The following is a 16,790-nucleotide window of genomic DNA, read 5'->3' on the forward strand; positions in this document are numbered from 1 at the left end:
CTACAGAGGTACAGTATACAAAGCCAAGCTAAACAACAATAACAACATGCACATAAGTCCACCCACGTTCTGAGACTGGAATATCACCGTCCAGGCTCTGGCTGTATTTATACCCGTGTGCCACGGACCTGTCCGGCCAGTGCAGTACTAGTGAGCATGCATGACCAGTGCATGAACAGTGTGTGGATGCATGGGGAGAGTCCGATTTGCTGAAGCAATGAGCTGGAGGGGATTTACATCTCTCAGGTGAGGGAGAAAGCTAAACTACGCGGCGCCAGCCAGACATAAACAAGCACACGCTGGAAAAAAGTCCTACAGCGCCCTCGGCAGGGAAATTTGTAACACACGGGTCTTTTATATCCTGTGTTGTTCCTCTTCCTCTCTCCTCCTCCCGCCATCCATCCCTCCCTCCTTCCTTCCAGTCCTGCTCAGTGGAGTATATCAGCTACCTCTCAACATCAAACTGTCCCACTCTAGTCTGAGATAAAGCTTATATCTTCATAACGCCCCCATTCTCTCCTCTGAAACACACACACACACACACACACCCACCCTCGCCTCCTCTCGGCAGGCAGGCTACAGCCTCCTGGTTGAGGTGCCACTAGCTCAGCTTGCTGCTGCTCCGCTTGCTTGCTTGTTTTAAAAGGAAAACACAAAGGAAGCGATTGCATTTCCAAGTCTAATGTGAGTGGGGTTGTTTCTCAGCATGGCACACGCACACAGCAGAAAGCTGTTACGTGTGTGTGTGTGTGTGTGTGTGTGTGTGTGTGTAAGCTATTACCTGAGCTGTTATGTTATCTCTCAAATCCTTCTCTAGTGGAGGTGAAGTCTGTGAGGCATTAGCCTACAACCCTATAGGGAGGCCCCTGTGCCAGACGTGTGTGTGTGTGTGGCAGAGTGTGGCCTGACACCCGACAGGCACTGTGATAATCTGGGCTGGGAGTGTCAGAATGCCACTCTGAGGTGCCTGTCTGTCCCCTGTCAACTCCATGACACTGTGAATAGTGCTTACAAGTCCCTTCATGGGTGGGAGCTGACACTGTAGTTATGGTGGTTATAGCAGGCTTAGGATTCCCCACTAGCACCACTGGCAAATAAACTGTGAGGGTGTTCAGAATTCAGATTAAACGTTACAAGGTGCATTTTCTTACCACCGCTTAGTCTTCCCCCAAATGTATTTTCCATGCAGTGCCCAAAAGGTCCACAAAGTATTATCCAGGCCCTCTGCAACCAAAACTGTCAATAGAAACCAAGCTCTCTTAGGCGGGGGGCAACCAAGCCAGGTGACTAGGAGGGGAAACATTGCTACCGCTTATAGAAGTGGTTGTGCTTTTTCGCCTTTTATTCTTTTTCTCTGTAGATGAGTGTATGAAGACTGGGTTCGATAGTGTAATGATTGCTGCTGGCTCCAGGGGGGATTTCTGCTAATCACTTAGCAGTTTTTAATTTGCCTTGGTCTGGTCCTTCTGTCTCCTGCATTGATCTGATCCTGACGTACATGTTTCTTCAGGTTTTTCTCTCCTCCATACAGAACTTCTGCAGTCAGGCTGCTCTGGAGGCCCAGGGATCCTACCTCAACAACAGGTACTCAGAGGGATACCCAGGCAAGGAGGTAAGATTGGCCATACTATACTGTCCATACTAACATCCTGTCTCAACAACAAGTTCTCAGAGGGGTACCCAGGCAGGAGGTAAGACTGTGGATACTGTAGGACTAAGCACTAGTTGAGGAGGTAACAGAACTGTGGTGTAAAGCAGACACCACTGTTCTGTTACCACCTCAACTAGGTTACACTCCAGCCATCTAACAACTTTACATGTAGTCCTTATCTTGACTTTTCATCTCATTTATAGAAGCCTTTTCTATGGCAGCCTTGTCTGATTCTTCTGGGGGGGGGGGGGTTTGGCGGGGGGGGGGTGGGGTTTGGCAGGCATGATTCTCCCTCTCCATTATTTCAGTCTCCAGACTGTCCACTGTTTTTACTATGTAATTTATGAAATTACTGGGATTGTCAGATTGAATGACTGTATTCTGTCCATCTGTTGCTCTGTCCCCAGGTCCCCTCCTACACACGCACACCCACCTTCTCACCCAATTCCCCTGAACTGTTTCGATCAGCATTCAAATTCCTGCATTGGCACAGCCATTGTTTTGAACCATTTCTAGGCCCCAGAGAAAATGTAGTCTGCTTCGGCTTTTATTAGGGATGGGTGAGGTTAATCGAATATCCGGATATCAGAACGGACGTTTAGTATTAGATTAGTTTAGGCCTAGGTTTAGGGTAAAAAAAAATAGGTTTGTTATAAATTAAATAAGATTATCCTTGTGACATTGTTACCTACAAGGATATGCCATGACATTTGAAATTGTTAATTTAATGAAACAAACTTTTGAATGTAGTTTTTATAACTGTGTGTTGAGCTACTGCTGCGCATTCAGCCATCCAGTCTGAATCTCTTCTCTTTCACTGTTGCTTTTAGCCAAAAACTATGAAGAAAAGCAGCCGGTCTGCTGTTTACTTCTTGCCATGTGCATTTGTGTCATTCTGATTGGTTGAGCATTATTGTATTTTATAGAAATTTCCCTGTTCAGATATCCAAAAAAATGTCATGATATTATTCAAATAGTGAAATAATGTCAAATGCCCATCCCTAGGTTTTCCGGAATCAGTAAAGAATATGGAGCAAGGATTTCTGGTAGAAGTTTCCACAATATTGCAACCCTACTGACCCACTCCTCTCCTCTAGTTATTATGGTGGAGCTGAGGTAGTAGATAGTATAAAACCTCTCCTCCTCCTCCTCTAGGTATTACGGTGGAGCTGAAGTGGTATGTAGTACTAACCCTTTCCCCTCTCGGTATTATGGTGGTGCTGAGGTGGTGGATCAGATTGAGCTGCTGTGTCAGAAGAGAGCGCTGGAGGCCTTTGACCTGGACCCAGCCCTGTGGGGGGTGAACGTCCAGCCTACTCTGGCTCTCCGGCTAACTTTTCTGCCTACACCGCTGTCCTCAACCCCCGTGTGACCCCATCATGGGCCTGGACCTGGCCGATGGTGGACAGTACGTAGCTGTATGTATGTCTGTTTGTCTCTCTTGTTTTCTTTCTGTCTTTTCATTTCTTATCTCAGAAATGTGCAGGCCCGCCCACCTTAGGATCTCTCTTTTTCAGCCATCTATTTCCTGTGTATGAAGGCTGTAAAATCCACTTGTCACTTAAATCTCGCTGAATTGATTACTTTCATTTTACTCTTGCAACTCTTTACCACTCTTGCTTGTGCCATTCGTTTTTTCCGTTAACGTTACGACCGCGGAAACGTTTGTAATGACCTGTCAAACACACTCCGGTAATGGCTGAAATGGACTCAATGGAATACAATGGTTTTCCGTTGCATCTATAGGAACGCCAATTCTTGTTCGGCGATTTAACGTACCGTCTCGACACTTACAGTGCGTTTGGAAAGTATTTAGACCCCTTCCCCTTTTCCACATTTTGTTACGTTACAGCCTTATTCTAAAACGTATTAAATCAAATATTTTCCTCATCAATCTACACAAAATAACCCATAATGACAAAGCGAAAACAGGTTTAGAAATTTTAGCAAATTTATTGAAAATAAAAAACAGAAACCTTATTTACATAAATATTCAGACCCTTTGCTATGAAACTCGAAATTGAGCTCAGGTGCATCCTGTTTCCATTGATCATCCTTGATGTTTCTACACCTTAATTGGAGTCCAGCGATGAAGGCGAGTCTTGAAATAAGTGACGAATAAGCTGCGATAATGGAGAAAGATACAAAAAAGCTAAAAGGGACAGTCACTAAGATAGAAACTGACGTTAAAGAACTTAAAAAAGAGAACAACTTTGAGAGAAAATCTAGTACTTACGGGTATCCAAGAAAAAGGAGAGGTTACTGAAAAAATTGGGAAGGACTTCTTTTTTACAGCGCTTCAAAATCCCACTCGATGCTGTCGATAAATTCCAACTCGAACGTGTACACCGTTTCGGACAAAGAGGACAGAGATATTGAGTGTCCAATCGTTGCCAAATTTGCTTTCTTTAAGGATAAAGTAATGGTTAAAAGCCTAGGTAAAAGACTTGCTGGCACGAAAATAGGCATGAATGATCCGTTCCCGAGGGAGATTGCAGAACGGCGCAAAGTTCTGTACCCAATCTTCAAAGAAAATAGATTTAAAGGGAAGCGTATGTTGACAACCAAATGTTTCCCGCGACACAAAGACTACTGCATGGCTATTCTGAAAGAGTCGAATAATGGAACACCAAATACTAGCCATGGTAGGGATTGTAAAAATAAAACACATTTATAGTATTTTATAAAGGGATAAGACTGTATTACAAGAAAGGATGACAAGCAAAATAATACATCTTCAAATATAACTAATTAGAACACAAGTACTCAATCAACATAGTGGAGCTAAAATCATAGCAAACAGAAGACCTAGAAGGCAGAGTATGTGGGTATATGTGAATGTTTTGTGATGGAAGGTGTGGTTTTTGTGTTTGGAAAAGAGTGGCGTTAAGTGAGTGAGAAAGGAAGTGGTTGCATATCCCAGAACCAACATATGTCTGTGAGCAGGGGTTGTGAGAGAGAGAGAGAGCTTTTAATTTTGTGCAGATGAGGGACATACATTTTCAAATAAAGTATACATCTAATCTATTTTTTTATTGTCCTATCATGCTGTCACACCCTGGCTCTGGGACTCTATTTGTTGAGCCAGGGTGTGTTTATTCTATGTGTTTATTTCTATGTTGGGGGTTCTAGTTTGTTGATTTCTATGTTTGCCTGAGTGACTCCAAATCAGAGGCAACTAGTGTCAGCTGTTGACTGGTTGTCTCTGATTGGGAGCCATATTTAAACTGTCTGTTTTTCCCTTTGTGATTGTGGGTTTTTGTTCCGTGTTCGGTCATTGATACCGTGGACTTCACGAGTCGTTTCTTGTTTTGTATCATGTTTAAACTTTAACTAATTAAAGTATGTTTGTTCATCACGCTGCGCCTTGGTCTCTCCCTGACGATCGTGACAGAAAAACCCACCGTACCAGGACCAAGCAGCGTGTCCAGGAGCAGGCAGCCTGGACATGGGAGGAGATATTGGACGGGAAAGGGTCCTGGACCTGGGAGGAAATCCTGGCCGGGATGGATCGCCGGCCATGGAGTGATACGGTGGAGAGGCGACGGAGAGAGGAGCAGCGGCGTCAGCAGGGTCAACGTCGGACAGGCGAGAGGCAACCCCAGAAATTTTTTAGGGGGGGGGGCACACGGCATGGACGACGGGGCTGACGGAGGCAGAAAAGGGGCGGATCCAGAAGGCCACCAGGTTACGGATACACCGCCCTGTACGTCCTGTGCGGATGCCTCACACAGAGTGTGTGAGGGTAGGCATTCAGCCAGGACGGGTTGTGGCCGCTCTTCACTCCAGGTCTCCTATCCGTCTCCACAGCCCGGTTCGGCCTGTCCCTGCTCCACGCACCAAGCCTACGGTGTGCGTCGCCAGCCCGGTCCGGCCTGTCCCTGCTCCACGCACCAAGCCTATGGTGTGCGTCGCCAGCCCAGTCCGGCCTGTCCCTGCTCCACGCACCAAGCCTACGGTGCGCGTCGCCAGCCCGGCCCGGCCTGTTCCTGCCACTCGCACCAAGTCTACGGTGCGCGTCGCCAGCCCGGCCCGGCCTGTTCCTGCCACTCGCACCAAGTATACGGTGCGCGTCGCCAGCCCGGCCCGGCCTGTTCCTGCCACTCGCACCAAGTCTACGGTGCGCGTCGCCAGCCCGGCCCGGCCTGTTCCTGCCACTCGCACCAAGTCTACGGTGCGCGTCGCCAGCCCGGCCCGGCCTGTTCCTGCCACTCGCACCAAGCCAGGGGTGCGAGTCGTCAGCCTGGTCCAGCCCGTTCCTGCCACTCGCACCAAGCCAGGGGTGCGAGTCGTCAGCCTGGTCCAGCCCGTTCCTGCTACTCGCACCAAGCCAGGGGTGCGAGTCGTCAGCCTGGTAAGGCCCGTCGCTGCTCCACGCACCAAGCCAGGGGTGCGAGTCGTCAGTCCGGTGAGGCCCGTTCCGGCTCCACGCACCAAGCCAGGGGTGCGCATTGTCAGCCCGGTCCGGCCCGTTGCTGCTCCACGCACCAAGCCAGGGGTGCGAGTCGTCAGTCCAGTGAGGCCCGTTCCGGCTCCACGCACCAAGCCAGGGGTGCGTATCGTCAGCCCGGTCCGGCCCGTTGCTGCTCCACGCACCAAGCCAGGGGTGCGCATCGTCAGCCAGGTCCGGTCCTTTCCTGCCTCACGCACCAAGCCAGGGGTGCGCGTCGTCTGTCCGGCACAACCCGTGCCTGGGTCACCGGTGCCTAACCAGGTACCGGTCAACGGCTCCACTACGGAGTTGAAGCTAACGGCTCCTGCTACGTCCAGTCCAGCTCCAGCCAGCGGGGCCAGACCGGACCAGGGGCGCTATGGGGTCTTTGTTGGAGGGTGGTGGGCAAGGCCGGAGCCAGAACCGCCGCCGAGGAGGTATGCCCACCCAGCCCTCCCCTGTTTTGCTCTTATTGAGGCGCGGTCGCAGTCCGCGCCTTTAGGGGGGGGTACTGTCACACCCTGGCTCTGGGACTCTATTTGTTGAGCCAGGGTGTGTTTATTCTATGTGTTTATTTCTATGTTGGGGGTTCTAGTTTGTTGATTTCTATGTTTGCCTGAGTGACTCCCAATCAGAGGCAACGAGTGTCAGCTGTTGGCTGGTTGTCTCTGATTGGGAGCCATATTTAAACTGTCTGTTTTTCCCTTTGTGATTGTGGGTTTTTGTTCCGTGTTCGGTCATTGATACCGTGGACTTCACGAGTCGTTTCTTGTTTTGTATCATGTTTAAACTTTAACTAATTAAAGTATGTTTGTTCATCACGCTGCGCCTTGGTCTCTCCCTGACGATCGTGACACATGCTGGATCGGTCCCCAACCCTATATCCTAGACACCCACCTGAGCGACCCATACACCAAAAGAGAAGTCCCCATCTGTAAGTTGCCTATATGCAGCCAAAACAGAAAGATGAATGCAGTCAGAGACCCACCCCCTCAAGATTCTGAGCCTGCCTGGCAGGGTTGGTCCTACAAAGCCAGAGCCCCCTGATGGGAGAGCATAATATACAAGGAAATTCTCAAAGCTGCTAATGAGAACCTTGACAACCTTGTACCTAGCCGGTGGGGTACACCCACCCAGGTAGTGGCAATGCTGGCAACACTGGCTGCAGTAACCCATGGGGAGGGGGTCACACTCGGACAATCAGAGAGGGGGCAAATTATTGTGGCCCTGGTGGCACAAAATAATAAATGGTCTGACTGCACAGCGATGCTTGGGAAAAATGGTTACAACGGGGGACCAGAGTGTTTGTGTCTCAGGGGAAGAGGGTGGATCTGATCTCCATCACCTAGGACTTGACATAGGTTAATCAAATCTCATATGTGTCCATTTTTGGTCAATCTTGCATGCTTTCTCAAACAGCTGTAACTGTATATGCATTCGTAAATCAGGTCCTTTCTTAAGTTGGGCTCTGGGATGTAACAACCATTGAGCATCTGAGCTTATGGTTTATTGTGGAGGAAAGGGGGTGAGTGTGTTAGAGTATGTGCGTGTGTGTGTGTATCCCACATCTGTTGCAAATGGGTAAGGATGTTAGGGAGAATATAGGATGAACCACAATAATTATTTGCTAAAATAATAATTGCTTGACAAAAATGTAATGTAATACAATGGCAATCCGGGTTATAGGTAACAATCCTTCGCATGAACTGCCGACATTATTATGCATATTGATAATGATGGAAATTAAGATATGCAAGATATTTGAATAGATATATATTTTTAATAGCTATATACAGTTGAAGTCGGAAGTTTACATACACTTAGGTTGGAGTCATTAAAACTTGTTTTTCAACTACTCCACAAATTTCTTGTTAACAAACTATAGTTTTGGCAAGTCTGTTAGGACATCTACTTTGTGCATGACACATGTACTTTTTCCAACAATTGTTTACAGACAGCTTATTTCACTTATAATCCACTGTTTCACAATTCCAGTGGGTCAGACGTTTACATACGCTAACTTGACGGTGCCTTTAAACAGCTAGGAAAATTCCAGAAAATGATGTCATGGCTTTAAAAGCTTCTTATAGGCTAATTGACATCAATTTAGTCAATTGGAGGAGTACCTGTGAATATATTTCAAGGCCTACCTTCAAACTCAGTGCCTCTTCGCTTAACATAATGGGAAAATCAAAAGAAATCAGCCAAGACCTCAGAAAATAAATTATAGACCTCCAAAAGTCTGGTTCATCCTTGGGAGCAATTTCAAAACGCCTGAAGGTACTACGTTCATCTGTACAAACAATAGTACGCAAGTATTAACACCATGGGACCACGCAGCCATTGTACCGCTCAGGAAGGAGACACGTTCTGTATCCTAGAGATGAACATACTTTGGTGCGAAAAGTGCAAATCAATCCCAGAGCAACAGCAAAGGACCTTGTGAAGATGCTGGAGGAAACAGGTACAAAAGTATCTATTTCCACAGTAAAACAAGTCCTATATCGACAGAACCTGAAAAGCCTCTCAGCAAGGAAGAAGACACTGCTCCAAAACCGCCATAAAAAAGCCAGACTACGGTTTGCAACGGCACATGGGGACAAAGATTGTACATTTTGGAGAAATGTCCTCTGGTCTGATGAAACAAAAATAGAACTGTTTGGCCATAATGACCATTGTTATGTTTGGAGGAAAAAGGGGGTACTTGCAAGCCGAAGAACACCATCCCAACCGTGAAGCACAGGGGTTGCAGCATCATGCTGTGGGGGTGCTTTGCTGCAGGAGGGATTGGTGCACTTCACAAAATAGATGGCATCATGAGGAAGGAAAATTATGTGGATATATTGAAGCAACATCTCAAGACATCAGTCAGGAAGTTAAAGCTTGGTCGCAAGTGGGTCTTCCAAATGGACAATGACCCCAAGCATACTTCCAAAGTTGTGGCAAAATGGCTTAAGGACAACAAAGTCAAGGTATTGGAGTGGCCATCACAAAGCCATGACCTCAATCCTATAGAAAATGTGTGGGCAGAACTGAAAAAGTGTGTGCGAGCGAGGAGGTCTACAAACCTGACTCAGTTACACCAGCTCTGTCAGGAGAAATGGGCCAAAATTCACCCAACTTATTGTGGGAAGCTTGTGGAAGAGTACCCGAAACGTTTGACCCAAGTTAAACAATTTAAAGGCAATGCTACCAAATACTAATTGAGTGTATGTAAACTTCTGACCCACTGGGAATGTGATGAAGTAAATAAAATCTGAAATAAATAATTCTCTCTACTATTATTCTGACATTTCACATTCTTAAAATAAAGTGGTGATCCTAACTGACCTAAAACAGGGAATTTTTAATAGGATTAAATGTCAGGAATTGTGAAAAACTGAGTTTAAATGTATTTGGCTAAGGTTTATGTAAACTTCAACTGTGAGAGACTGAGTGTAAAACAAAAATCCAGAAAATCACTGAGTGATTTTTAAGTAATTATTTTGCATTTTTTTTGCATTACATAAGTATTTGATCACCTACCAACCAGTAAGAATTCCGGCTCTCACTGACCTGTTTTTCTTTAAGAAGCCCTCCTGTTCTCCACTCATTACCTGTATTAACTGCACCTGTTTGAACTCGTTACCTGTATAAAAGACACCTGTCCACACACTCAATCAAACAGACTCCAACGTCTCCACAATGGCCAAGACCAGAGAGCTGTGTAAGGACATCAGGGATAAAATTGTAGACATGCACAAGGCTGGGATGGGCTACAGGACAATAGGCAAACAGCTTGGTGAGAAGGCAACAACTGTTGGCGCAATTATTAGAAAATGGAAGAAGTTCAAGATGACGGTCAATCAACCTCGGTCTGGGGCTCCATGCAAGATCTCACCTCGTGGGAAATCAATGATCATGAGGAAGGTGAGGGATCAGCCCAGAACTACACGGCAGGACATGGTCAATGACCTGAAGAGAGCTGGGACCACAGTCTCAAAGTAACCCATTAGTAACACACTACGCCGTCATGGATTAAAATCCTGCAGTGCACGCAAGGTCCCCCTGCTCAAGCCAGCGCATGTCCAGGCCCGTCTGAAGTTTGCCAATGACCATCTGGATGATCCAGAGGAGGAATGGGAGAAGGTCATGTGGTCTGATGAGACAAAAATAGAGCTTTTTGGTCTAAACTCCACTCGCCGTGTTTGGAGGAAGAAGAAGGATGAGTACAACCCCAAGAACACCATCCCAACCGTGAAGCATGGTGGTGGAAACATCATTCTTTGGGGATGCTTTTCTGCAAAGGGGACAGGACGACTGCACCGTATTGAGGGGAGGATGGATGGGGCCATATATCGCGAGATCTTGGCCAACAACCTCCTTCCCTCAGTAAGAGCATTGAAGATGGGTCGTGGCTGGGTCTTCCAGCATGACAACGACCCGAAACACACAGCCAGGGCAACTAAGGAGTGGCTCCGTAAGAAGCATCTCAAGGTCCTGGAGTGGCCTAGCCTCCAGTCTCCAGACCTGATCCCAATAGAAAATCTTTGGAGGGAGCTGAAAGTCCGTATTGCCCAGAGACAGCCCCGAAACCTGAAGGATCTGGAGAAGGTCTGTATGGAGGAGTGGGCCAAAATCCCTGCTGCAGTGTGTGCAAACCTGGTCAAGACCTACAGGAAAAGTATGATCTCTGTAATTGCTAACAAAGGTTTCTGTACCAAATATTAAGTTCTGCTTTTCTGATGTATCAAGTACTTATGTCAGGCAATAAAATGCAAATTAATTACTTAAAAAAATCATACAATGTGATTTTCTGGATTTTTGTTTTAGATTCCGTCTCTCACAGTTGAAGTGTACCTATGATACACTTTAAGTAGGAAAACCTGCAAAATCGGCAGTGTATCAAATACTTGTTCTTCCCACTGTATATACATACAGTATATACACTGCTCAAAAAAATAAAGGGAACACTTAAACAACACAATGTATCTCCAAGTCAATCACACTTCTGTGAAATCAAACTGTCCACTTAGGAAGCAACACTGATTGACAATGCATTTCACATGCTGTTGTGCAAATGGAATAGACAATAGGTGGACATTATAGGCAATTAGCAAATCAGCCCCAATAAAGGACTTAATTTGCAGGTGGTGACCACAGACCACTTCTCAGTTCCTATGCTTCCTGGCTGATGTTTTGGTCACTTTTGAATGCTGGCGGTGCGTTCACTCTAGTGGTAGCATGAGACGGAGTCTACAACCCACACAAGTGGCTCAGGTAGTGTAGCTCATCCAGGATGGCACATCAATGCGAGCTGTGGCAAGAAGGTTTGCTGTGTCTGTCAGCGTAGTGTCCAGAGCATGGAGGCGCTACCAGGAGACAGGCCAGTACATCAGGAGACGTGGAGGAGGCCGTAGGAGGGCAACAACCCAGCAGCAGGACTGCTACCTCCGCCTTTGTGGAGCACTGCCAGAGCCCTGAAGGAGGAGCCCTGCCAGAGCCCTGAAAAAATGACCTCCAGCAGGCCACAAATGTGAATGTGTCTGCTCAAATGGTCAGAAACAGAATCCATGAGGGTGGTATGAGGGCCCGACGTCCACAGGTGGGGGTTGTGCTTACAGCCCAACACCGTGCAGGACGTTTGGCATTTGCCAGAGAACACCAAAATTGGCAAATTCGCCACTGGCGCCCTGTGCTCTTCACAGATTAAAGCAGGTTCACACGTGACAGAGTCTGGAGACGCCGTGGAGAACGTTCTGCTGCCTGCAACATCCTCCAGCATGACCGGTTTGGCGGTGGGTCAGTCATGGTGTGGGGTGGCATTTCTTTGGGGGCCGCACAGCCCTCCATGTGCTCGCCAGAGGTAGCCTGACTGCCATTAGGTACCGAGATGAGATCCTCAGACCCCTTGTGAGACCATATGCTGTTGCCGTTGGCCCTGGGTTCCTCCTAATGCAAGACAATGCTAGACCTCATGTGGCTGGAGTGTGTCAGCAGTTCCTGCAAGAGGAAGGCATTGATGCTATGGACTGGCCCGCCCATTCCCCAGACCTGAATCCAATTGAGCACATCTGGGACATCATGTCTCGCTCCATCCACCAACGCCACGTTGCACCACAGACTGTCCAGGAGTTGGCGGATGCTTTAGTCCAGGTCTGGGAGGAGATCGCTCAGGAGACCATCTGCCACCTCATCAGGAGCATGCCCAGGCGTTGTAGGGAGGTCATACAGGCACGTGGAGGCCACACACACTACTGAGCCTTTTTTTGACTTGTTTTAAGGACATTACATCAAAGTTGGATCAGCCTGTAGTGTGGTTTTCCACTTTAATTTTGAGGGTGACTCCAAATCCAGACCTCCATGGGTTGATAAATTTGATTTCCATTGATCATTTTTGTGTGATTTTGTTGTCAGCACATTCAACTATGTAAAGAAAAAAGTATTTAATAAGATTATTTCATTCATTCAGATCTAGGATGTGTTATTTTAGTGTTCCCTTTATTTTTTTGAGCAGTGTATTTGCGAGAGAAAAAAAAAACATATTGGAAGTGATGCAGACAATTACATTGATGGAAGTTACAATCTCTCTGCAATATTAAAGCTGATCTACACCCCCCAAAAAAAAAAAAATAATTGGAGTCCACCTGTCGGTAAATGCAATTGATTGGACATGATTTGGAAAGGGACACACTTGTCTATATAAGGTCCCACAGTTGACTGTGCATGTCAGAGCTAAAACCAAGCAATGAGGTTGAAGGAATTGTCTGTAGAACTCTGAGACAGGATTTTGTCAAGGCACAGATCTGGGAAAGGGTCCCAAAAAATGTCTGCAGCATTGAAGGTCCCCAAGAACACAGTGGCCTCCATCATTCTTAAATGGAAGAAGTGTGGAACCACAAACACTCTTCCTAGAGCTGTCCGCCCGGCCAAACTGAGCAATCTGCGGAGAAGGGCATTGGTCAGGGAGGTGACCAAAAACACAATGGTCACTCTGATAAAACCCCAGAGTTCCCCTGTGGAGAGGGGAGAACCTTCCAGAAGGACAAACATATCTGCAGCACTCCACCAATCAGGCCTTTACGGTAGAGTGGCCAGACAGAAGCCACTCCTCAATAAAAGGCACATGACAGCCCGCTTGGAGTTTGCCAAAAGGCACCTAAAGGACTCTGAACATGAGAAACAAGATTCGCTGGTCTGATGAAACTAAGATTAAACTCTTTGGCCTGAATGCTAAGCGTCATGTCTGGAGGAAACCTGGCACCGTCACTACGGTGAAGCATGGTGGTGGCAGCATCATGCTGTGGGGGTGTTTTTCAGCAGCAGGGACTGGGAGACTATTCAGGATCGAGGGAAAGATGAATGGAGCAAAGTACAGAGAGATCCTTGATGAAAACCTGCTCCAGAGCGCTCAGGACCTCAGACTGGGTAGAAGGTTCACCTTCCAACAGGACAACGACCCTAAGCACACAGCCAAGACAACGCACGGGTGGCTTCAGCACAATTCTCTTAATGTCCTTGAGTGGCCCAGCCATTGCCTGGACTTGAACCCGATCGAACATCTCTGGAGAGACCTGAAAATAGCTGTGCAGTGACGCGCCCCATCCAACCTGACAGAGCTTGAGAAGATCTGCAGAGAAGAATGGGTGAAACTCCCCAAATACAGGTGTGCCAAGCTTGTAGCGTCATCCCAAGAAGACTCAAGGCTGTAATCGCTGTCAAAGGTGCTTCAACAAAGTACTGAGTAAAGGGTCTGAATACTTATGCAAATGTCACCTGTCAGTTTTTTTTTTAAATATACATTTGCAAAAATATCAAACCTGTTTTTGCTTTGTCATTACTTGGGTGTGTGTGTGTGTGTATTAAAATGAGGAAACAATTTAATCCATTTTATAAATAAGGTTGCAACGTAAGAAAATGTGGAAAATGTCAAGTGGTCTGAATACTTTCCAAATGCACTGTACATCACAAGAAATAACTTTTTTTGTGGGTATAGACTTCTTATGCAATAAAAAAAAAGTTATAATTTATAACAGTTGAAATGTTTACAAGTTGGATATGCTGAAATCAAAGCAATTTCCGAAAAGGAGCACTCAGATTATAGTGATATGATAACTGATCTCGCAAACAATGTAAAGTATATATACAGTGGGGGAAAAAAAGTATTTAGTCAGCCACCAATTGTGCAAGTTCTCCCACTTAAAAAGATGAGAGAGGCCTGTAATTTTCATCATAGGTACACATCAACTATGACAGACAAAATGAGAAAAAAAATTCCAGAAAATCACATTGTAGGATTTGTAATGAATTTATTTGCAAATTATGGTGGAAAATAAGTATTTGGTCAATAACAAAAGTTTCTCAATACTTTGTTATATACCCTGACAGGTGCCATCCATTTTGTCTCCAAAGCCCCATACGCTACACACCACTGTGACCTGTATGCTCTTGTTGGCTGGTCCTTACTACATGTTCGTCGTCAAACCCACTGGCTCCAGGCCATCTATAAATCACTGCTAGGCAAATCCCCGCCTTATCTTAGCTCATTGGTCACCATAGCAGCACCCACCCGTAGTCTACGCTCCAGCAGGTATATCTCACTGGTCATTCCCAAAGCCAACACCTCCTTTGGCCGCCATTCCTTCCAGTTCTCTGCTGCCAATGACTGGAACGAATTGCAAAAATCTCTGAAGCTGGAGACACTTATCTCCCTCACTAACTTTAAGCATCAGTTGTCAGAGCACCTTACAGATCACTGCACCTGTACACAGCCCATCTGAAATTAGCCCACCCAACTACCTCATCCCTATATTGTTATTTATTTTGCTCTTTTGCACCCCAGTATCTCTATTTGCACATAATCTCTTGCACATCTAGCATTCCAGTGTTAATACTATTGTAATTATTTTGCACTATAGCCTATTTATTGCCTTACCTCCATAACTTGCTACATTTGCACACACTGTATATATATTTTCTGTTGTATTTTTTACTTTATGTTTTTTACCCCATATGTAACTCTGTGTTGTTTTTATCGCACTGCTTTGCTTTATCTTGGCCAGGTCGCAGTTGTAAATGAGAACTTGTTCTCAACTGGCTTACCTGGTTAAATAAAGGTGAAATAAAATTAAAAAAATTTAAAAAATGACACAGGTCAAACGTTTTCTGTAAGTCTTCACAAGGTTTTCACACACTGTTGCTGGTATTTTGGCCCATTCCTCCATGCATATCTCCACTAGAGCAGTGATGTTTTGGGGCTGTCGCTGGGCAACACGGACTTTCAACTCCATGGGGTTGAGATCTGGAGACTGGCTAGGCCACTCCAGGACCTTGAAATGCTTCTTCCGAAGCCACTCCTTCGTTGCCCGGGCGGTGTGTTTGGGATCATTGTCATGCTGAAAGACCCAGCTACGTTTCATCTTCAATGCCCTTGCTGATGGAAGGAGGTTTTCACTCAAAATCTCACGATACATGGCCCCATTCATTCTTTCCTTTACACGGATCAGTCGTCCTGGTCCCTTTGCAGAAAAACAGCCCCAAAGCAGGATGTTTCCACCACCATGCTTCACAGTAGGTATGGTGTACTCAGCATTCTTTGTCCTCCAAACACGACGAGTTGAGTTTTGACCAAAAAGTTCTATTTTGGTTTCATCTGACCATATGACATTCTCCCAATTCTCTTCTGGATCATCCAAATGCACTCTAGCAAACTTCAGACGGGCCTGGACATGTACTGGCTTAAGCAGGGGGACACGTCTGGCACTGCAGGATTTGAGTCCCTGGCGGCGTAGTGTGTTACTGATGGTAGGCTTTGTTACTTTGGTCCCAGCTCTCTGCAGGTCATTCACTAGGTCCCCCCGTGTGGTTCTGGGATTTTTGCTCACCGTTCTTGTGATCATTTTGACCCCACGGGGTGAGATCTTGCGTGGAGCCCCAGATCGAGGGAGATTATCAGTGGTCTTGTATGTCTTCCATTTCCTAATAATTGCTCCCACAGTTGATTTCTTCAAACCAAGCTGCTTACCTATTGCAGATTCAGTCTTCCCAGCCTGGTGCAGATCTACAATTTTGTTTCTGGTGTCCTTTGACAGCTCTTTGGTCTTGGCCATAGTGGAGTTTGGAGTGTGACTATTTGAGGTTGTGGACAGGTGTCTTTTATATTGATAACAAGTTCAAACAGGTGCCATTAATACAGGTAACGAGTGGAGGACAGAGGAGCCTCTTAAAGAAGAAGTTACAGGTCTGTGAGAGCCAGAAATCTTGCTTGTTTGTAGGTGACCAAATACTTATTTTCCACCATAATTTGCAAATAAATTCATTAAAAATCCTACATTGTGATTTTCTGGATTTTTTTTCCTCAATTTGTCTGTCATAGTTGACGTGTACATATGATGAAAATTACAGGCCTCTCTCATCTTTTTAAGTGGGAGAACTTGCACAATTGGTGGCTGACTAAATACTTTTTTCCCCACAGTAGATAGGTGTAATCTAGAGCCAAGCGTTTTGATTTTTAATTGTGTGGGTAACCTTCTCTTGTTGAATTATGAAAGAGAACGTGACAACAGTAATGAATTATTAATGAGGCAGTCTAGACAGCGCAGTTTATAATTAGAGGTATGGCTAGACAGAGGATGTTTTTGGTATGTGCTATAATTCAGTCAATATATGATGATTACATTTTTTTCAAAAGTTTTGAGTATCTTTATCCATTGTCCAACTGTTGCATTT

This window comes from Coregonus lavaretus, assembly GCF_964263955.1.
Source record: "Coregonus lavaretus genome assembly, chromosome: 8".
Taxonomy (NCBI): Eukaryota; Metazoa; Chordata; class Actinopteri; order Salmoniformes; family Salmonidae; genus Coregonus; species Coregonus lavaretus.